The 22,855-nt window shown below is 36.0% G+C and overlaps 1 long non-coding RNA gene across 4 annotated transcripts; it reads left to right on the top strand.

Annotated features, from left to right (window-relative positions):
- The first annotated feature begins 297 nt into the window (after positions 1-297).
- Positions 298-19,713, top strand: LOC121410278. Of its 4 annotated transcripts, none has more exons than XR_005969309.1 (8): positions 298-731; positions 7,628-7,733; positions 8,164-8,247; positions 11,710-11,826; positions 13,659-13,905; positions 15,479-15,765; positions 16,779-16,900; positions 19,034-19,713. It is a non-coding gene; the product is annotated as an uncharacterized LOC121410278 (long non-coding RNA). The 4 variants fall into 4 exon arrangements; XR_005969307.1 differs by having other exon boundaries at positions 300-731; positions 15,479-15,752; positions 19,034-19,711; XR_005969310.1 differs by lacking the exon at positions 298-731 and adding an exon at positions 1,102-1,153 and having other exon boundaries at positions 15,479-15,752; positions 19,034-19,712.
- Positions 19,714-22,855: the final 3,142 nt, after the last annotated feature.

Raw genomic sequence — 22,855 nt, 5'->3', positions numbered from 1 at the left:
GCCCATACAATACATGAACGGAACCGTACATCGTATAGCTCCATGATGGGCCCGTTGCAGAAAGAGTTGGAATCAAACGGAACTCTAAAAATTACGCGCAACTTGATTTTCAACCAATCAACATCGCGCATTTTTGACTTGCAAATGATTTTTTGACTCTTTCTGCAACGGACCCCAGACCAGTAACATAACAAAGAAAAAAATACGAGACACGATACACAAACGCACCCTTACACACACCATGGACCTCTATGTCCAGCACACAAAACACACACAGGACCTGTCCAGCATTTACACCCTATGCCGCCCTATGGCTATGCCTAGCCTACGGCCAGTGCAAGAAATTTGATTTCGCAATCAATCGCACATGTGTGTTGTTTGTACACAAAGCTGACGCTGAGCACGTGTGTAATTCTACCACACATCTCGAACAGTCGAACTACACATTTGCAATGTGAACTTAATTTAAACGAAGAAGAATTTCCGATGGCGACGAAGCGCGACAGCTTTTCAAAGCTCTCTATTTTACAGAAGAGGAAAATGCTGCAACAAATGAAGAGGCCACCAGTCTACTACGAGCCGGAGTACGGCTCCAGGCCAGCGCCAGGCCCAGTCCCACTCTCAGTCTGATTATTGAGTCGAGTTTTGGCGATTTGACATCAGCTACGGGTTCGAAGATTGCAGCAAGCAACGACGTTGTGTTCGAGCAGATCCCGTTGGTGCAGAGAGAGGTAAGGCGCGCCTAAGCCTGGCTAAGCCTAGGCTTTATTTTTAGTTTATACTAAAAACTTTGGTCTCTGTTAAATTGGTTGTTCCACCACCAATTACTGTTTAGTGTTGGGCCTGTGGCTGTGACAGTGTGAGTGTTGGCTCGATCCACTTACAGAGAAATTAAAAAATATATTTTTACACTTAGTTTCCATTAGGGGTCATTCTGGCAACAACTTGTTTAGGGCCCAAAATGTGTAAATGATGCCTGTGTAAAACTTGTTTAGGGGGTGTCTGGAAATACATGTAATTTGGTCACGCAGATGTATAGCAATACATTTGACTGCCCCCCCCCCCCGGCCCCCCTGGTGATATTGTTCATAGACATCAGCGGCATGAGTTTTTGACTACATTTGGAACGAGTTGAATTAGAGTCCCAAGCAAGGTAAGCAACACTAGCTTTATATTGGGAGGAGAGAGCTACAGGTCACAGTGATTCAGTTCGGTTACAGCCCGATAGACCGCGGGTCCGATAGACCGCGGGCCCGATAGACCGCAGGTCCGATAGTCCGCGGTGTGTGTAAAATTATGATCAGGACAACATAGTGAAATCCATGTCATCAATAGGTCAAAAGGTCATTGATACGAGTCCATGGGGTTCTATAACGATGACCCACAGGACAAATCGCCCCTGACGTCTACTTCAAGGAAAATATCATCTCCATATTTTTATCGTCGGGGACTACACCCCCCCCCCCCCGGAAAAATGCCCTCTTGACGCCATACGGAGCCTCTAAAATGCCATCGACTTGACGACATGGCGAGATACTTTATCTTGCCATGTCGACTAAATAAGCTTATTATGTCCACATGGCGAGATACGTTATCCTGCCAAGTCAGTCCACTTATAAAAAGTTATATGTCAACATGGCGAGATATTGTATCTTGCCAAGTCGACTTAATTATGTTACATGTCAACATGGCGATATATCGGGATTCTAGCTTGCCGGAAATTGTACACTTCATATCTCGCCATGTGGACATATCGACTTGACAAGATAGAATATATCGCTATGTCGAAATAATAAGCTTATTAATTACTTTAATAGGCGGCGGAAGCGGGGGGGGGGAGGGCTTTCCCCCCTAAATTTGAGGTAGGAGGTCCGTCCCCCCTAAATTTTTAGTTGAGAACCTTTTTTTGGTCGTCAATTTCTTTTCTACGCCCCCCCCCTAAATTGAGGTAGACCACCCTAGAATATTTTTGCCCCCCCCCCCCTAATTTTGGTTGATAACCTTTTTTTTTCCTTGTCAAAATATTTTGGTGGTCCCTCCTAAAATTTTGGTTGATTTGCTTGTCAATTTTTTACCTGTGTCCATTCCAAAATTTCAGGTGGATCCCCTAAATGTTTTGCCTTCGGCCGCCAATGATTAATTAAAACATGGTAAGTACCACGCCATGTCGTCACGTTGAGGCATTTTCACAATTATTATTTTCATAATTATCTGGGGTTAAAAAAAATTTATTGTCTGGAGAGTAAATCTCTTGGGGGGGTAACAGTCCCCGGCGTTAAAAAAATATGGGGATAATATTTTCCTTGAAGTAGTTGTCAGTGGGTGATTGCCCTAATTGGGTTATTGTTATAGAACCCATGCAGGCGCGGATCCAGGATTTCAAGGGGAGGGAGGGGGAGCAAATTTGACCTGATGTATGGCGCCCATGTGTACTTTTCGAAAAATGGCGCCCACTCCCTCCCGGCCAGGCTAACTTAAATTATCTTATAATCACATAAAAAAAATAAAGACCACTTTTTAATGTGTTCTTGAAAAAAAAATCTATGAATACAAAAATACCAAAAGGTAGGGGGGACACGGGCGGTTCCAGCCTTCGCCAATAGGGGGGCAGGGGGTGGGGCGGAAATTTGTTTCAGCCATAGTTTCCCCGATAGGCAGCTCGAAGATAATTTTTGTTTGTTTCTTTGAAGGGGTAGTCCTCATTAGTCACTTCTTGGCTTTATTCTTATAGATTAATACATAATATCATAATCCTCATTTATATGATGCGAGCGCGAAGCGCGAGCTAATTTTTGGGGATATTTTATGTATTTTTTTCTTAAAATTCGAACTGATTCTGGGCAATGTTTGTTATCATGAAAAAGACATGTATGCAACTTAATAATAACTACGAACGCAAAGCGCGAGGGGAAATGAACTGATGAAAAAGATACCTGTTAAAGTAGCATTTAACAATCAAACAATGCAAGCGCAAAGCGCGAGCTGAATCTTTTTGAAATTTTCACCCAAAGAAAGGAAATTCTAAGCACTTTTTTAAACTCAAGCAGAATAGGTATATGAGTAAGCGCGAGCGGAAAATTTCTAGATTTAGTCCTATAATATTTACTGAACGAGACACTCTATTCATGTTTTGTAAATCTTAAAAAATATGAGCATTAATAATGCGAGCGCAAAGCGCGAGCAAAAAAAAAATTATACGTTTTAAACTGGTACCTGTTAAGGACTGCTTGCACTTGCCATGAAGGCGTCACATAATTATTTCAACAATCAAAAAATGCGAGCGCGAAGCGCGAGCTGAACATTTTTGAACTTTTTAAAAGAAAGAATGGAAATTTTCAATCAGTTTTTGTAATCGTGAACAGGATAGCTATGTAATTTAACGAATGATGCGAGCGTGAAGCGCGAGAAGAAAAAAATCGAGATTTTGACCTAAAAGTGGGCCACTCTGTTCATGTTTTGTAAATCATCAAAAGGATGAGTAATATGGCGTATTCCTAGAATCCTACATTAATAATGCGAGCACAAAGTGCGAGCAGAAAATTTTTGATATTGTGATCTGACACTAGATAATGATTTAAATTACAGAACAAGTTGGGTATCTGAATAAACATGCGCGAGCGTGTTTCATATTTAGACCTAGAATCTAGACATTCTAAATACTTTAATCATGAAAATCATGAAACTTTGATAATCCGATCTGAAAAAAAGAGTCAATTTCAGCTTTATATTTCTAGCACTTTGTAGAAAAATTGTAAGGTGGATATGGATCGCACTTAAAAAAGAGCTGATATTATTATTACTTTGAGTTTTGACATAGGACCGGGACATCCTTACGACATGCCATCATATGAAAATGATGACTATCTTCCTATTCATCTTGATAAGCACGAGATGAAATGAAGGGAGAATTTAATTATTATATTGATATCATATTTATTAATGCCTAATAAGGCGCGAAATCTGATGATATCATGGCATAAAACTGGACATTTCACTTTTGTTATTATGAATAGGATGCATCAGTTTATATATTTTTAACCATTAATGCGAGCGCAAGTCGCGAGCTATAATTTTTGATAAACTGTCATGAAAAGGGGATTTTTAGTAGTTTGTTGTATAAACAATATTGAAACATTTATATAACTCGCCAATCAAATTGCAAGCGTGCAGCGCTCTAGCTGATGCGCCTTACAATCAGACCAGAAAAGGGATATTTTGACAACTTTATGGATTACACAAAAATATAGGTACCTGATAAATCAAAATTTGCGAGCGCGTATCACAAGCAGCAAATGTAACATTCAAACCATAAAATTTACATTTTTACAGAGCACTTTTTAAAAACCAATTGTAAATTACACAAAATAATGAAAGTTCGATTTCCGAGGTGAAATATGTGTTGTATATTGACTTCCAAACTTGATATTCAAACTCCATATTGAACAAGATATGTAAATCACCTAATAGGCAATGTGAGCGCGAAGCGCGAGCGAAAGTTTTATATAGTTGCACGAAAGATTCTTTTTATTTTCCAAGTCTTCCCCTCATCTTATTTTAAGCTTTCGTCGTCCTTCTCTTCCTTTTCTCTTCTCTTTCTCCTCCTTTTTTCCTTTCTTTCCTTTTTTTTCTTTTTTTGCTCCGCCAAGAAGGGGGGGGGGAGCTCGGCCCCCTGGATCCGTCTATGGGGACAAGGGGCGGAAAAAAAGGTTATCAACGCCAAAGTAAGGTCATCTTGTCCCAAAATACATGTTTTATTTTGATTTAGAATGATGTATTTCTATGATTATCAAAGACCAAAGTAGTAGGGACATTTGATATTGTGTCCCCCCTACTATTTTGAGTAGGTGCATGGGACACGTCCCCCCTGGGATTTCCGCCCATGATGTAAAATCAATGGGAGCGCGAAGCACGAGTGATTGGGGGGGGGTGCAATTTGGTTTAACTTCTCACCAGAGTAGGCCCTACTAGAATATTGTGAACGGGAGCTGTAGTTTCTGTACTATTGTTTTAGTATACCCTTCAATATTATCAATGATAACCTCTAGGAAATATGCAATCTCGACTAATTATCCTCATCAGTGGCGTATTTATTCAGCATTGGTGCAGGGGGGGGGCCGAGGGCACCAAGATAAAAAAATAAATGAAATGGGGTGGGGGTAGACGTTAAAGAAAATCTGAGATTTTATTCTTAAAAAACACATTGAGGTATCTCACAAGGCCTAAATAAATAATGAGAACGCGAAGCGTGATCGGATTTTTTTTTTTTCCTGTATTTTATCCTGAAAGCCTAATTCAGGGGCGGACCCAGCTTCCGCCAATAGGGGAGGGGCCATTTTTTTCTCCCATATTTTCCCCGATCGGCCGCTCAAAGTTGATTTGCCCAAGTGTCGTAATGAGCCAACAATTTCGAGGGGGCTTGATATGGCGTATCGCATAAAATTGATAAGAAGTTGGCAGTGAACGAAGCAAGCAAGCAAATATGTTGACACTTTTATTACAAAAATACAAGGTTGTGATAGATTTTGACATAATATTCGGAAAATAATAGTATATTTCATCCTAATCCCTTTCCTTTTCTCTCTATTTTTTCTTAGCCTTGATTCTCTCTTTTTTTTGTTGGGGGGGGGGCAAACGCCCATGTCCTAACAGTCATTTCCTAGATTTACTTTATAAGCAACGTAAATGTGTTATAATCTCATAAGCCATATGCAAGCTAAAAATTAAATTTCATGTATATCGTCCTGAAAATTTAAAATTCTGGGCAATGTTTGATAACCTGAACAGGATGCGTATGTAACTAGATAATTACCATGTTAAATACTGGTCGAAAAGTTAGTCATCAAGACGATACATATTTCAACGATTAAACTGAAAATTTTTGATATTCCAACCTAAAAAGATGAGATTTCAAATCCCCCAATGGGACATTCGACATTCATTTCCATCTCTCCCTTTCTTATCTTTCTTCCCATCTTTCTCTCTTTTTAATATTATTCTCTTCCTATTTTTTCTTCTTCTTTTCCTTTCTTTTCTTTTCTTTCTTTTCCCTCTTCCTCTTTTTTCTCTTTCCCATTACTTATCCCTCTTTCTTTTTCTTTCCTTTCCCCTTTTTTCTCTTTTATTTTTTTTCTTCTCTCCCTCCCCTTCCACTCTCTCTCTGTTTATTCTCTTCTTTTCCCCTCTTCCTCTATCTCTCTTTTTTCTTATCTTTCTTCCCATCTTCCTCTCTATTTAAATATTCTTGTCTTCCTTCCTCTTTTCTTTTCTTCTTCTTTTTCCTCCTTTTCCTTTCTCCTAGCTTTCTTTTCTTCTCTTCCTTTTCCTCCTCTCTTTTTTCTCTTCTTTCTCCCTGTTCTCCCTTTTTCTTTGTCTTTCCTTTCCCCTCGTACTCTCTTTTCTATTATCTTTTCCCATCTTCCTCTCTCTTTTTATTCTCTCCTTTTACCCTCTCCCCCTCTTTTTCTTGAGCGGGGGGGGATGGGTGAGGCAGTTCCCCCTCGCCCCCCCCTTGGATCCGCACCTGATAGAACCCCATGGTCTCGTATCATTTGACCTTTGGACCGCTCGATGACATTTGATATATCTGATCATAATTTGACACGCACTGCGGATTATCGGACCCGCGGTCTATCGGACCCGCGGTCTAACGAACCCGCGGTCTATCGGACCCGTGGACTATCGGACCAGCGGTCTATCGGACCCGCGGACTATCGGACCCGCGGTCTATCGGGATGTCCCCTTCAGTTCACTGTTAGACTACCAGCAGTACCAGGCATGGCACAGCTAGGTGATGCCAAGCAAATGATAATAACATTAAAAAATCAATAGATAAATTTGAAGTGAATGAACGAGAAGTCTAAATACTTGTTATTTTTGGTGTAGGGTGCATAGGGAACTCTTTCCATTTTTTATTTCAAAAGTGATATTTCAAGGAATGAAAAAAAAAACTGTAATGCGAGTGATCTACACAGGATTTTTATAACCTTGGAGTTTTATACCGGTGAAACAGTTTTAGGCCTAGAGGGATCTATTCTCTGTGTTCTAATTCTATGACTATGTGTGTCTTAATGAATGAAATAGATTTGTGCAATGGAAAAGTCAAGCAATCAATGTAAAATCTGATAATGTAAAATTAGATAATGTAAAATTAGCATATTTATCAAATAACATTCAAACAATTTTTTTAAGATTATATCTGACCTTAACACCACAACTATTTTGGGGGGAAGATAATCTTGTAATGATATGAAATGGTGTCTAGAGGCATTCCCTTTGGGGAGATGAACCAAGCTGAAGATAAGCTTTACATGCTTTTCCTTTGTTTATCATATTTAGAAAGTTACACATTACGTACAGGTTTTAATTACCTACCACATGCATGCAAAAGTGAATTCATGGTTAGAATTACTTTAACTATATCCCAGGTAAATCAAGTTATCGCCTTATATTAACTGGAATGAACCTATAGCCTGAATATTTGCATACTTTTATACATAGGTAAGCATAGTATTAAAAGAAAGAAGAAGGTTAGCCTTGGTCTTACCTAGGCTACATGTACCGGTACATTGTATGATGTAATTATTCTAATTTTCCTTTCTGAAGTCTGGATTTTTTTATCTTTTGTCAGGTGGAACTTGAAGTGTTCAGTGAAAGCAGTGTTGTTCAAAGAGAGAAAGTACATCCATGTACACTACAACATGAACCCCATGCAAGTGAAGTTGAGATTCAAGCAGGTATATTATACGTTTTGAGTAGTTTACAAATCCATATAAAATTGCCTCCTGAAATGTGGCATCAAGGGCAAGCAAACTCAAACAAAAATCGATTTTAAAAAGACGGAGGTTGATATTAGGTAATTTTAACATGTTGTAAACATTGTATTTATGGAAGCAATTTAGTTGTTTTTATATGGTCTTAAGTGAAGTTGAAGGATTTAGATGATTTCTTTTCCCCTTTAAACTTTTATTAAACAAAAGGTACTGATGCAATTATTTGCATATTATAGAGCCCTCTCTGATTTATATTCTTTATGATGTTCCACCTCTTTAAAATTCTGCTAACATTTATTGGAGGACTATCTCTAAATGAATGATGGGTGAAAGGTTTGATCTAAAAATGATTGAATTTGTTGTTTAATTTTTGGTTCTTTAAACATGCTTACAGGTGGCTACTCAACAGAAGTAGATTTCCCTTTCAAAAAGTCGGATTGTTACATTTCTGAAGTCGATATTAACTTTAATTCACCAGGTATGTCTTTGAAAACTTTTTCATGAAGATCGATACAATTACAAAGTACATTTGCATATACATGCAGTGATTGCAGTCTCCCGGGGGGGGCACTCGACCAAAAAAGTGGTGGGGTGTGCCGCGGGCGAGACAAAAAACGGGGGCCTTGGAGCGGGCTTATTGTAAAAAGGAGGGTCCTTGGAACGGGCTTCGGAACGACAAATGTTTGTGAAAACGGGGGTCCTTGGAACGGATCGCCAGCGTGTGAGCGCGTATGCATCCCTACGGAACGGTCATGCGTGCATGATGCAGCTAGCGTGGCCTCCGCCGGGGAGCTCTGCGGCCGCTTTTCACCAAAATTGCAGCTCATTCAACGCGATCGGAGCGGCGTAACGAAAAATATGCGAAGCTTTGGAGCGGATTTCTCTCTTCTTTTTTCTCGATAAGAAGAAAATGCTATGCCTTGGAGCGGCTTTCTTTGTTCTTTTTCTCAACAAGGCAAAAATGCTATGCCTTGGAACGGAAATTTGAGTGTAAAAATGGGGGTCCCCTCCGCGGCACATACCCACTATGCGTTATATACTGAGTGCCCCCCCCCCCCCCCCGGGTCGCAGTCTATAGTTTGCATGATATATGTGTATGAATTTGTATCTCATTTTTGGAGCCTGCCAATTTCCTGAAGACTCTTGTAAACATGAGTTTCTCCCATTGGTACCCACCACTAGCTTCAGGGAAAAAATTAGTTCATATTTTATCTTCGCCGGATATTTTTTGAAGAAATTGAAAATTAAAGGAAAGGTTAGAATAATAAAGTTTCCATGTGCACTGTGACCTATATAGCTGCCATCTAGGATTTTTCAAAATGGTCGCCCAAAACAGAGTTTTTTACTCAGCTTCTGAGTAACCTAGAATCATGATTTTGACACCAAATCCATCTATTATGAGGTCAAGAAATCTATTCATATAAAAATAATCAACTTAATTCAAGAAAGAAAATCATTTTCATGATATTTTCTGCCTTTTCTATGTAGCTGCATGAGGTTCACAAACTTCAACAAAGAATTTTGACTAGAAAATTACTTAAAATTGGTAATTTATTCAAATTAGTTGGTCAACTTTTTATTTTTTTCCTACATCTGGTGGAGCTACATGAGAGTCACCAAACTTCCACACAGAATTTTAAAATGTTGACTAGAAAATAATGCTAGTTTATGTGATATTTATGCAAAATTTAATAATAAATCACAAAAAACACTTATTTCTCCTTCATTTGTCAATTTCAATTTTGTTTGCTTTATATGATAGCTCTAGGTGGGGGATGCAAAATTAGAAACTCATTAAATATGCTACATGTTTTTCATGCATGTTTTTCAAAACTCAAGAAACCGAATTTGAATTTTTTTGTTCCATCTGATAGCTACATGGGGTTCACCAAGGTTTTACACAGAATTCAAAAATTTTGACTAAAAATTATTTATGCTTTATTTACAATTTTTTTTCACAAATCACAAAAAATGTTTTTTTCATTTATTCATCAATTTCAATTCTGTTTCCTCAATTTATGTCGCCAATACAGTGACGTACCTAGGATTTTCCACAGGGGGGGGGGGGTAAAACCGTCCGCCAAAAAAATTGACAAGCAAAAAAAAAAGGTCTTCAATTACAAATAAAGGATTTCGTACCAGAAAAAAATTGACAGGCAAAAAAAAAGAGATCTTCAAGCTCATCAGGGGGGCAAGGATACGTCCTTTGCATGGGTTGTGGCTTGTAGGTACATGTATGCTAGTGCACCAATATAATTCACTACATTGTCAACTGGGCTGAAGTTAAAAATTGCGTTAAATTTCTTTGCGAGTTGGCGGATGAGCTCCACATCATTGATGTGCTAGTATTGTATTTATTTACCTTTTTAAAGTCAATGATTAAGCCCACCAGTTGCTGAAGTAACCTTATTTTATGATTTGGCCTGATAACATGTAATACAACTACTACTACTACTAGCATCATTAGTGTATGAAAAGTAGGAATGGAAATATTTCCAAAAAAAAATAAGGGAATAGTCTTGTGTATCATTTGACAGAAACCCAGATTCATTAAGTTGTGTATGTGGTATTAATGACCATGTGCCATCCATTGACCACCCATTAACAAAATAGATGTATCAAATAAACCCATATTGATGTTCTGAAAGTATTATTTAGACAGATATTTGTCTCTAAATTATTTTGGAATTTGTTCTTCCTGAAATGCAAAACGAGTATTTTCCTAATTTTGTATTCAAGGAAATTTAAAACTTGATAAAACCTTTCATTGATACTTCTCTGCAATCAAGACAGGAAGTGCCTAATCACTGTGTCAAAGTTGCTCTAAGCTGATTTGAATGAGTTCTAATCCTCTTTTTGTCACCTTGTACAATAGTGTGAGGGTAAGTGTGCCTCAATAGACTCCCAAATTTAATCCCTCTTTTGTCAAAAGTAAACATCTGTGGGAGTCAAAGTTCTTCTCTTGGTAATGATGTTGAAAACATCCAATACTCATATCTTCAGATTCAGATTCATTTATTATTGATCCATGATAATTGGCTCCACTTTATATGTTTGTCATTTTGCCTCCGAAGAAGATTCTGCTAGGATCAAAAGTTTAAGCCCCTTTTGACTCTCCATGATAAAATACATAGAAATTTGGCCTCCACTGGCTGTACATACAAATGATATAAATTGTACAAACACAAATGATAAAGTGGGCGAATATATTGGAAAAAAAATACACATAAACAATGCAAACATATATTGCAATACGACATAGAAGGGAGATGTCAAATATATATATATATATATATATATCATTATGAAGCTAAGTTTCCCCTATTTCTGTTGGCATATTCAACTGAAAATTTATTTCTGGTGATTTTTGTGGGGTTTGTACTTTGTAGCAATGTCAAAATTGATATTTCCCCAAATATTACCATTTCACTAAGCTACATAAATTTAAAGTGAGTTTAAGGATATTACTTAATTTCATACACTTATTTGTATGATTAATTCTTAGAAAATATTTGGTTATATTTCTCCATTTTATAGCACCTTCCAGAATTCCAGGGGTGCTGCCTGTGGAGAATAATAAATGAATCACTCCAAGGAAAATCTAGCACCTCTGCTTCCCAGGGCCATGGCATCATAATGCTTTTTTTGTTCAGTAGAAAAATGCTCTTTGAGAGGTTTGAAGGCAAGGGGGTTAAGATCAGTGCAAATACAAATGGAAATCTATCCTTAAATTGTTTAAGGAAGGTTTTTAGAATGCTTAGTTAATAGGTTACCAAAACCTAGTTGATATCATAGGGATCTCTGAATGAATGATTAAGCCCACTAAACCATACAGTAGATCTGAAGCTTTAGGCAATAATTTTGTTAGACTTCTTTCAACAGTTCTGAGATCTACTGAAGTATTAATAAGTGATTTTAATTTGTATTTTATCTATTCAAGGTCAACCCTGAGGAAGAAAACGTCAGATGGTATGTTTTGCTGACATAGAGACAGAGTCTGACTCCTCTCATTGCTCTGAAGCTGTATCATGTACGTGTAGAAGGAACTTCAGCAAAAGTAAGCTATTTTTAAATTAAAATTTCACATAATGATCATTTTATGTTACATTTTTACCATTTTTTTTACCTGTACAAACCACAATGTAACTTGTAAGGTAATGACGATAACAGCAGGGCCCGCAGGGAGATCAGGTTTTGGAACTGCATGAGAGGCTACCCTACATGTAGTTATTAAATGAGCTACTATGGGCTAAGGAACGAATGAGAGCATTTGTCGTTTGATAAATCAATTGGAATCTTAATTTGTAACTGTCAATCTAGATTTAATCGTATGTTAGACTGACAAGAGTAATCTTGATTTGGTAGTCATTGCATTTTCATATTTATGTTGTCACAACACTTGGGAAATTAATTTTAAACTATGTCCATGTCACAATATCACAATTTAAGGTCATTTCAGGTTAACTCGCATTTAACGGGAGGGGGGGGGGACTTGGAGGGTGTCCCCAACAATTTTTTTTTCACTATGCAGAGCTTTGCGCAATTTTTTTACTGCGCTGCTCCCTGACTTTTTCTTTTAAATATTGCACATCTTTTGTGATGCCTGGGTATGCGGTTGAGAAATAACACAACATTTTGAAAGCACATACATGTAAGACCTTCAATTGCTAACATAAATGTATGCACATTTTTCTTTTGTTAATGTTTTCTGCTATTATTGATTGTGAAAGGGTCAGGGTTGGCTAATTTAAATCACTTTGATTTAAATCATGATTTAAATCACTTCCATTGAAACCTGTACAAATGATTGACAATTTTTTTATTTGTGGCTATTTTCTTTTTACCGGTAATCAAAATTGAAAGATTTTATCAACTTCATATCATCAAGACATGAATAAATCCTTCATATCTACTCTCCAAACAATGGAAATCATGTCATTAAAATCAGGATAATATTGCATTATAGCCTATAAAGTGATGAACACTCGCCCCCTACTCCACTTGCACTATGATTTTTAAAAAATCATTGATTTTAAATAACTTACATTGAAACATGTACAGATGATTGACATGTGGCAGTAATATTTTTTTACTCAAATTAGAAAGATTTTATCAACGTTATATCATCAAAACAAAATCCTTCATATCTACTCAAAACAATTGAAATCATATGTTTAAGACTGGTTGATCATGCAATATAGCCTATATTGGTTAAAGGACAAGTCCACCCCAACAAAAACTTGATTTGAATAAAAAGAAAAAATTGAACAAGCATAACACTGAAAATTTCATCAAAATTGGATGTAAAATAAGAAGTTATGGCATTTTAAAGTTTCGCTTCATTTCACAAAAACCTGCACATCTCGGTCGGTATGCAAATGAGGAACTGATGACGTTACTCACTATTTCTTTTGTATTTTATTATATGAATATGAAATATTTTAATTTTCTTGTCATTGTCATGTGAAATGAAGTTTCATTCCTCCCTGAACACGTGGAATTCCGTTATTTTAACATTTTGTGCTTCAGGCAAGGAGGTCCTTACCGTTAAATTCGTACAAATCGAAATATTGTATAATTCAAACAATAAAAAACAAAAGAAATAGTGAGTGAGTGACATCATCGACTCTCTCATTTTGATGTAACTGGCTCGTTCATATAACTATTTTGTTAAAAATAAGCGAAACTTTGAAATGTCATAACTTTCTTATTTTACATCCGATTTTGATGAAATTTTCAGCATAGTGCTTGTCTGATATTTCTCTATTGATTCAAATCAACATTTTCTGAGGTGGACTTGACCTTTAACACTTTATACGCAGCTGTACACCCGCAGCAATAATGGTACTCCAGAACAAAAAAAATATATTTTTTTATAAGATTTTACAGAGCGAAATGCAGCCTGTCTGGAATTAGCGGCAATACTGAGAATGAAATGCTGCAGAAGTTATTGTCTTCATAAGATATAAAGAATAGATGCAAGGCCCGCAGAGGATTTCAGAACAAGACTCTAGCAGATCAGAGGCTATGGATTTTGCAGTACCTTATTGAACATCACAACTTTGTAAACATGGATGGAGACTCATCCTTGGGATTACTATGACCCGCTTATGGAAGATGGAGTCAGGGTTAGCAGGTAAATGTTTCAAGAGGTATCCTTAAAAGGTCAAGTCCATCTCAGAAAAATGTTGATTTGAATCAATAGAGAAAAATCAGACAAACACAATGCTGAAAATTTCATCGAAATCGGATGTAAAAGAAGAAAGTTATGACATTTTAAAGTTTCGCTTTTTTTCAACAAAATAGTTATATGAACGAGCCAGTTACATCCAAATGAGAGAGTCAATGATGTCACTCACTCACTATTTCTTTTGTTTTTTATTGTTTGAATTATACAATATTTCAATTTTTACGAATTTGTGACAATTAGGACCTCCTTGCCTGAAGCACAAAATGTTGAAATAATGGAATTCCATGTGTTCAGGGAGGAGTGAAACTTCATTTCACATGACAATGATGAGAAAATCAAAATATTTCATTTTTCATATAATAAAATACAAAAGAAATAGTGAGTGAGTGATGTGATCAGTTCCCTCATTTGCATACTGACCAAGATGTGCATATAACTGTTTTGTGAAATGAAGCGAAACTTTAAAGTGTCATTGCTTTCTTATTTTACATCCGATTTTGATGAAATTTTCAGTGTTTGCTTGTGGATTTTCTCTTTTTATTCTAATCAAGTTTTAATTGGGGTGGACTTGTCCTTTAACATGACTAGTACCATTCTTGTAAAATTAAATCATCATACGTACTTTAAACTTTCTTTTTTTTCACTTAATTTATTTATAAGGGATTATAGTTTTACATGTTGTCTCTTAGGATCTGGTTCTGCTATTATCATTGGTGCAGGAGCTAAACCCAGCAAGCTTATAGAGGACAATTTTTTGGTTCACTTGATAGTCACAGATGTCTTTTCACAAACATTACAATTATTCAAGCACAAATTCAATGTGAAAAATGGGTCTCTGTGCTCATTTAGGAGATGGGGAAGGGGAGTCTGCTTGTTTTAATCTCAAACAAGTCCTTAACTTATTGTTATATGTGCATGCTGGAAAGAAAGATACATGTACATGTAATGAAGAGGAGTGTTGATATGATAAGACAACTGCAGGAGGCTTGATTGTGGGGATACAGAAAGTCAAAATCCTCCTTACAATGAAAGGTGCATTAATATCAAATTTTTCGACAAATACTGGTCTAAAAAATGGACTTTAAAGCATTGAAATTGGACATATATAAGACCTTGGATATCAAAATTTAGTACACCCAACATTTCACCACCAGAAATGTGGTCACTTATTTCTTAACTCGGTCTTTCCATTGCTTGGCTTGGAATTTAGAACGTAGATAATTCACCCAAATAGAATTTCAAAGGGTAAAAATGACCAAGTACATGTACAAGTGTTACCAAGTTCAAATACGTGGAGGCAGGATATGATTGAAGGATCAAAGGTAATCAGAATTAATTGATTACATTTTAAAGTGATCACAATTTTAAAGCGATAGTGATTGTTGTACATGTGACCAGTGTAAATTTAGCTCAGGAAATAATATGATTTTGTTTCTATTGATAATGATATTGTAGAAGATACATATTTATAGTTTCCTTTGCTTTAAATGTACCACCTCGGTATTCATTTAACCTTCAGAAGGATTGGTGACATCTCGTCCATCAAATCACCATCGTAAAGGACTTTGTTCTTTGTCTGTGATGATGTCAATGGTGTGGCTTAGTGAATTTGTCGATAAGTTTGGAGAGAAACTGCCAACCAACAACAAAATCCATCTTCTTCATGCCTTATACATGGAAATGTGTATCGGATTATGAAGGAGGATGTAGAAGAGCAAGGAGGTTCTGTTTGTAGTCAGCAATACTTCTTCCGCAAATGGAGAATGGAAATGTCTCATGTTACCATTCCAAAGGTAGGTGATTCTCGTGAGTATTTGCACTGTATATTTACTAATATTAACTATTATACCTTTAACCATAAATAACTGGGCTATTTCGATACCTAAGAAGACTGGGGTGGGGCTGATTCAGCCACTCCTCCCATATGATCTTGGCCATTGATCGCAATGAAAATCTGCACTCACATTACACATGGCATAATCTAAAAAATGGTAAAATCTAATTTTCAAAAATATTACGTTGCTAATAAATACTGCCAATTTATTATGCTAATTTATGCATAAAATAAAAACCTTTCTTCTAACTATCTAAATAAGGCCCTTAAATTTTGCTAAAAATTATTGAATATCGCAATTATTATTTTTGTATATATCATTTCCAGAATTCTGATTGATTTCTTTGTTTTTGATTGATTTTTATGATGGAAATCTTTACTACACTGATCATGGACAACATGATATTTATTATGTTTAATCAGTGAAAGGAAAGTTGGTAATACATTTTTATAAATTTGGGCTAAAAACACTATTTGCATTGGATTTGAACAAAAATTCATGTTATGGGGTTTGTATGCACTTACAAAATATTGGGTAATTTTGGAACCATGTATTCAGGGGTTGCAAGTTTATTCTCAAAAGTTGTGTGAGACTTAAAAATAAAAATTTAGTCAATGGCGCAGTCAGAAAATTTCGCATGGCAGATATATCACAAAAAAATGTTGAGGGGAAATCTGAATCATAGGGTTAATCATAAAACCAGAGATTTTGCATTTTATTGAAAAATTTGAAATAACTTCCTATTTCTATCACATTTCATGAAGCTATTTTGAGACCAAGTAGATTTATTATACTTGACTATGTATTCCCCAACATAAACACAGGTCTTCAGGTGATCTACAATAATAGAGCATACTTTGCTGGCTTTAGCAGTGCAGCTGCTACAATGGTATAGCACCCAACTATGATGATGTTAACTACTGTTCCTCGAAAAACTAAGAAAATATACATTGTGTAATTTTTCTCTTTATTTGTTCATTCCAGGTGAACCGGTTTTTGAAATGCGACATATGCACCAAACTGAAATCTTGCCTAGAGAAGACAACTGGCAGAGAAGAGAGACAAACTTTACTGCAAGAAAGAGAGTCACACCTTTTCCAGCAAAAGTAAGTTTCAATGAAATATTTAATAGTGTATATGTACATGTATTTAGATTTAATCATCACAGTCTTCCAGGATAAGTATTATTTAAATGTCATGGATGTCAGCCCGGAAGACTAGCCTCCACAATTATCAATCTTTATTCACTTGCCATCTTTCTTCCCTCTTCTTTTGTGTAAATTTGGTATTTTCAAAGTATATGCAGAGATACGATGTTGAGGCAATTTAAATTCACATTTCAGTGGTACGCAAAAGTTGCAGGGATGAGAACATTCAACACCATATGTAATCCTGGATGTCCATCATGTAATCTAACAGAATGTATTCTAGAATTTGCAATTCCTATTTCTATCAAAATTTCATGAAGCTTTTTTGTTTTAATAAGTAGAGAATGATTATCTTTTCTAATTTTGAAAACAAATACAGTTTGGAAGCAACATTGCATAGAGAACCAGGTGATCTATGTATCAGTATTGTGCAGGTTAAACGGAAAAAAGTCATACAGTCACAGCGAAAGCAACTTTCCTTTCTTTTCAGTCATTGTTGTAGCTAGAAAATTGGTACTGTAAACAGCAAATGATATATTAACAGGCAAAGAGTAATGAGCTAAAAATTGATATTAAATTTTTTTCTGATGTCTTTTTTTAATTTATTATGTAAAATCTTTGTTTTTTTTCAACTTTTTGTTTTGCATCTTCGATGGACATCATCTGCAATTTATTCAGAATATAAAGAAAATATTATCACTTACTTTAACTGGTAATCAGAAAATGTAGAAATGGTGATATATTTATTGATTTGGCATTACATCACAATTTGCATTGGATCTGTAGAGGAAATCTTGTTTTGGAGCAGTTTTGGGCCTGATGCACACTTTACAAATGTTGTGCGCTGACTAAGGGGTTGCAAATTTGGTTTCAAAAGTTTAGCGAGACTTGAAAAAAACTTTCTTAGAATGAGTCAGCACCAGCTTTTCATGTTACAGATATAATGTAAAATTGTCTGGGAAAGCCCCCCCCCCCCTTTAGGAATAAGTTTTTGCATTTTCAATACAAAAAAAAGTGTACATTCTTATTCCATGAATTATAGAAAAACAAATAGTTATCAAGTATCACTGAAAATATGACATATGAATTCAGGACAATATTTTTCTCAATATTGGGCCGCTATTCTTTGACAATAATCCATTTAATTATGTTTATTATCTTAACCCTATTTCGCCTGGGCTAATTTAGAATGGCATAGCCCGGGGAGACAGACCTGTTTTTGCTTTCCCCCTTCAAACCTCGGATGTTCATTCCGCTTGATCGCGACAAAAATTTGCATGCACACACGCAAGAAGTAATCTCCACAATTTGATTGTCATTTGTACTAAACTTAATTCAAATTTATGTTTAATCAATTAAATATGTTACCGTAATTAATACATTTAATCATAAGTTGGCTGTGAATCTTTAAAAATACCCACGAAACTGCTAAATTTTGATCTGGGCAGTCTAGACAGGATTATTATGAAATGGTTTAAAAATGGAAATTTTTAAAACTACTGTTTTTCATTGTTTTTCATTGGAAATCATCTGCAATTTTTTTCAGTCATAACTAACATGAATTCTATTGCTTTTAATCAGTAAAAATAAAAATCGTGATACATTTATTAATGTTAGCTGCATGCAGAATTTGCATTTGATTTGTACTTGAAATCACATTTTTAAGCAAATTTTGTTCTTACATACACTTAATGTTTACGTAACATCGTAATTTTGTCTTAAAAGTTGCATGAGGCTTATTAAAGGAAATAAGTCATGAAACATCGCAGCACAATATTTTCTAGTAACAGATTTATCATGAAAGATGTTGAGAGGGCAAAAACAAATTATGAACAACAACCTATTTAAGCGGTAAGTAAATGTGTAAAAGTAGCCAAATTAATCCTGCCAGTACCCACTTTCCTTAATTTGGGTTGATTGCAGCATAATGTGGTTCAATTTCTTGCTGAAGAAAGTTAACCCATAGCTGGGATTCCAAACACTCAGAATTAATCACTTGTATCCCATAATATGTTCATGTGCACTATACCACTGTTAACTTGTATTGCCTTTGTAATAAATATTTAGACTTTTCTCATTGTAATATTTCAGGTCCATCTAGGTACTAAGCAGAAAAGGCCTCAACATCCATTATTAAAACTGGGAGATACGGTTGCAGTCTACTTAGAAGAGTTCAGTAATGAGTGGCCGCGAGTGAGCAAAGTGTTAGAAATGACTGGAGACAGTGTGAAGCTGCATTAGTACTCAGGATCAGAAACGTCCACGTGGATATCGCCTACCACATCAGTTCGAGGACAGAAGGGTCAGCCGTACACGGGAGAAGTCTCTCTTCAAGAAGTCATTTCTTTCCCCTACAGTCTCACTAAAACAAACAAATTACCATAGGATATCCAGCGTCACGTGAAGAATACTTTGCATGTTAGGTCTGTATGAACATACACTGTATTCATACCAATTTGGAATGAGTTTGTTTGTCCAGGACTCAAAAGCTGTATGTCTATATGGAAGCCACTTGAATTATGTGTTTTTGTGATATTACAATGTACCTATATTTTTCCACATTGGATATGGGGATAATTTCCAGGGTTTATCTTCACATGAGTTTGATCACCTACATGTATCTACATTTAGAAGAGATAAATGCACAATGATTGATAGAGAGTTGGTACCTGAAGTAGGTAATGATTTAACTCTAAGTAGACTGGGCTATTTCTACGCCTAAGAAGACTGGGGGGGGGGGGCTGATTCAGCCCCCCTTATGATCTCGGCGGTCGATCGCGCAATCGCGACGAAAATTGGCACACGCATTACCCATGGCATTATCTACAAGACTATAACATCAAATTCTGCCAAAAAACTCATGTCTCATTAATTATGCTAATTTATGCGTAAAATCATAAGTTTGCTCTAATTAATAAAATAATGCCCCTGAAATCCAAATTTTTGTTTCACATACTCGAGATAGGCATCTGATCAAATTTATTTTTAAAAAATTTCAACATCACATTTATTTTCTTATGTATTCTATTGTTTTCTAAATTTCTTATGTATTTCTTTGTTTTTCGACTTTTTGTTTTTTATTGTTTTTTCTATGGAAATTTTCGGGGACATTATTTTGACCATAAAAAAGATGAAATCGATTTATTTTAACCCTAAAAAGACTGGGGGGGGCTGATTCAGCCCCCCCCTCAACATTTTTCGCGATAAATCCGCCGCGCGAAATTTTTTGACCGCGTCGCTCGCTGACTTTTTACTTTCAAGTCTCGCGCAACTTTTGAGACCAAAATTGTGACCCCCGGGTACGCGGTTCCGAAATTACGCAACATTTTGTAAGTGCATGCAGACCCCAAATTACTCAAAAACGTGAATTTGTGTACAAATCCAATGCAAATAGTGTTCTTAGCCAATATTCACAAATGCATCATTATTTTTCCTTTTACAGCTTAAAATCAATTAATTTTATCTTTTTTATGGTCAAAATAAAGTCCCCAACAATTTCCATTGAAAAAACAATAAAAAACAAAAAGTCGAAAAACAAAGAAATACATAAGAAATTTAGAAAACAATAGAATACATAAGAAAATAAATGTGATTTTGAAATTTTTTTTAAATCAATTTGATCAGATGACTATCTAAAGTATGTGAAACAAAAATTAGCATTTCAGGGGCATTATTTTATCAATTAGAGCAAACTTATGATTTTACGCATAAATTAGCATAATTAATGAGACATGAGATTTTTTGCAGAATTTGATGTTATAGTTTTGTAGATAATGCCATGGGTAACGCGTGTGCCAATTTTCGTCGCGATCGCGCTATCGACGGCCGAGATCATAAGGGGGGGCTGAATCAGCCCCCCCCCCCCAGTCTTCTTAGGCGTCGAAATAGCCCAGTCTATAAAAGGAAAAATAATGATATATTTATGAATTTGGCTTAAAACACTATTTGCATTGGATTTGTACACAAATTCACGTTTTTTGGGTAATTTTGGGTCTGCATGCACTTACGAAATGTTGCGTAATTTCGGAACCGTATACGCGGGGGTCACAATTTTGGTCTCAAAAGTTGCGCGAAACTTGAAAGTAAAAAGTCAGTGAGCCATGCGGTCAAAAAAATTTGTGCGGCGGATTTATCGTGAAAAATGTCGAGGGAGGGGGGCGGAATCAGCCCCCCCCCCCGTCTTTTTAGGGTTAAGTTCCACTGCCAATGGAAAGTTTACCCTCCCAGTGCTCAAGAGGTAAGCTCCTTACCATGGAACTCATTATGCAGCATTTGCGTATACTGAACAGGCACAAATAACAATTTTCTGTTATGGCACATGTCAGTTATCTCTCAAACAAAATTTTAAAGTCAGACTATGTGAGAAAGAAATTATACATCAACTGGAACCATCTGAAATAGCAGAGCAAGACTATAGGCACCGCTTTTCCGACAGCGGCGGCGTCAACATTGAAATCTTAACCAAAGTTAAGTTTTTGAAATGTCATCATAACTTAGAAAGTATATGGGCCTAGTTTATGAAACTAGGACATAAGGGTAATCAAATATGACTGAACATCCTGCTTGAGTTTCAGGTCACATGACCAAAGTCAAAGGTCATTAAAGGTCAAGTCCACCTCAGAAAAATGTTGACTTGAATCAATAGAGAAAAATCAGACAAGCACAATGCTGAAAATTTCATCAAAATCGGATGTAAAATAAGAAAGTTATGACATTTCAAAATTTCCCTTACTTTTAACAAAATAGTTATATGAACGAGCCAGTTCTCTCCAAATGAGAGAGTCGATTATGTCACTCACTATTTCTTTTGTTTTTATTGTTTGAATTATACAATATTTCAATTTTTACAAATTTGACGATTAGGACCTCCTTGCCTGAAGCACAAAATGTTGAAATAATGGAATTCCACGTGTTCAGGGATTAATGAAACCTTATTTCACATGACGATGACGAGAAAATAAAAATATTTCATATACCCGGTAATAAAATACAAAAGAAATAGTGAGTGATGTCATCAGTTCCTCATTTGCATACCGACCGAGATGTGCATATAACTGTTTTGTGAAATGAAGCGAAACCTTAAAATGCCATAATTTTCTTATTTTACATCCGATTTTGATGAAGTTTTCAGTGTTTTGCTTGTTGAATTTTTCTCTTTTTATTCAAATCAAGTTTTTGTTGGGTGGACTTGTCCTTTAACCCTATATAGGCCGGGGGGGGGCCTCGGAGGCCCCCCCTCGACGAGTCGCGCGATATTTTCACCGCACAAAAGTTTTTGACAGTGCTGCTCGCTGACTTATTACTTTTAAGTCTTGCGCAACTTTTGAGACCAATTTTGCGTCATCCGGGTTCACGGTTCTGAAATTACGCAACGTTATGTAAGTGCATGTCAGACCAAAAATTGCTCAAAAACAGGATTTCGTGTACAAAGTTAATGTATATTGTGTTTTCAACCAAAAATCATAAATGTAGGATTAATTTGAGTTTTGCTGGCCTAAATGTATGTATTTTATGCTGCTTATGATCTTAGAAGAGTCCCCAATGAATTTCATTGAAAAAAACAATGAAAAACAAAGGGTCCAAAAAACAAAGAAATACATAAGAAATTGCAAAAAACATAATACATAAGAAATTGATCTGATATCAAATTCTTTTCATGTACATTTGCTAAGAACATCACAAAGAGTTTCTATGCCAAAAATTAGAACATTTGGAGCTTTATTTATGGAGTTCGAGGAAAAAGTATGATTTCGCATACTAATTATGCATAAATTAGCATGATTACGTAATAACAATTCACATGAAATAAATTGCTATACACTTTTGTAGATTATATCCTAGACAACCTGCCTGCGGTCGACGGCCGAGATCTCAAGGGGGGGCCTGGGAAACCCCCCCCCCCTCCAGGCCATA

Source organism: Lytechinus variegatus, chromosome 3 (genome assembly GCF_018143015.1).
Source record: "Lytechinus variegatus isolate NC3 chromosome 3, Lvar_3.0, whole genome shotgun sequence".
Lineage (NCBI taxonomy): Eukaryota > Metazoa > Echinodermata > Echinoidea > Temnopleuroida > Toxopneustidae > Lytechinus > Lytechinus variegatus.
The sequence above is the reverse complement of the archived record's forward strand: the minus strand, read 5'-3'. Positions and strand labels throughout refer to the sequence as shown.